Genomic DNA, 1,608 nt, shown 5'->3' with positions numbered 1-1,608 from the left:
TTGATAACCTTAATTACAAACTTTTAATGCAAGTCATAATAACCACTTAAACACCAATAGAGCAGCATAAAAATGACATAATTCAGAAAAAATAATACAACTAATACATAAATCCATGAAAAGTATTTTAATCTTTCTGATAATCAGAAATTTTAGATTAAAATGACCAAGTTATTATTAAATTAAAAATTGTTAAAAGCTTTTAGTCATATTTACTCTGTGTGCACACTAAGCCTCACATGATGAGAGTGCAAACTGGCACAACCTTTCTGGAAAACTTTGTTGATACTTACCAAGGTCTATAAAATGTTCATACCCTTTAGTACAAAAATTTCTTTTCTAGAACTGTTTCCTAAGGAACTAATCAGAAATTCATACAAACATTTAGTACAAAAATAAGAATCATGACATATTTATAGCAGTTAAAACCTATGAGCAACCTAAATGTCTAATGTTTAGATAGTAATTAAATATATTCTGGCATAGCTATAAGGTAGAACATGTGGTTTAAGTCAATGTAGATTTTTAAATGATATATAATGACATGAGATAATGCTAATGATTTGTAGTTAAGTTAAAGGTAAGAATGCAATTCTGTATCACATCTATTTAATCTTAATATTTTGTTCAGAAATATTTAAGATTTCAAATACATAAATTTAGAAAGTGGCAAAATATATCAAAATGATTACTACAATAATTTTCTATATAAAGAATTTTTATTATATATTTTTATTTTCTGTATGCTCTAAATTCTTTACAATGAGCATATATTTTTGAAAATTAAAGATATAATTAAAATAAATGAATAACTTTCAATATCTTTCATCACATTTTTAAAGCATTTTTCATCAGTACTTTTATCACTGGTTGTGAAATAAAACTTAAACGTTAAGAAACAATGAAAACAGTCTGGAGGATTCCCCCCCAGATTAAAAATAGGTATATCTTTTGATCCAACAATTGCACTTCTGGGTATTTATCCAAAGAAAACCAAAAGAATAACTCGTAAAGATCTACGCAACCCTATATTCATGGCAGCACAATTTACAATAGCCAAGATATGGAAGCAACCTAAATGCCCATCAACAGATGTTTGGAAAAAGAAGTTATGGTTCATATATACAATGGAATATTACTCAGCCATTAAAAAAATGAAATCCTACCATTTGCAACGACATGGATGGACTTAGAGGCTATTATGCTGAGTGAAATAAGTCAGACAGAGAAAGATAAGTACCCTATGGTTTCACTTATATGCGGAATCTAAGAAACAAAAACTAATCAAAAACAGACTCACAAATATAGAGAACAATCTGGGGACAGCCAGAGGGGAGCTGGGGAGCTAGGAGAATGGGGTGAAGAGTTAAAGAAGTACAAATTAGTAGTTGATATATGGTCACAGGGATGGGAAGCATGGCATAGGGAATGCAGTTAGTATTAATGTAATGGCTAAGTGGAGAGCCAGAGGAGAGAAGGAGCAATTAAGGGGATTGTTTTATAAACTATGTATATGTCTAAACAATGTACTGTATACTCGAAATTAATAATAAAATAAATTTTAAAAAAATGTAAAGGAAATGACAGATGTAGACTAATGTCTCAGCC

This window comes from Pteropus vampyrus, unplaced genomic scaffold (assembly GCF_000151845.1).
Source record: "Pteropus vampyrus isolate Shadow unplaced genomic scaffold, Pvam_2.0 Scaffold133, whole genome shotgun sequence".
Classification (NCBI taxonomy): Eukaryota; Metazoa; Chordata; class Mammalia; order Chiroptera; family Pteropodidae; genus Pteropus; species Pteropus vampyrus.
The sequence above is the reverse complement of the archived record's forward strand: the minus strand, read 5'-3'. Positions refer to the sequence as shown.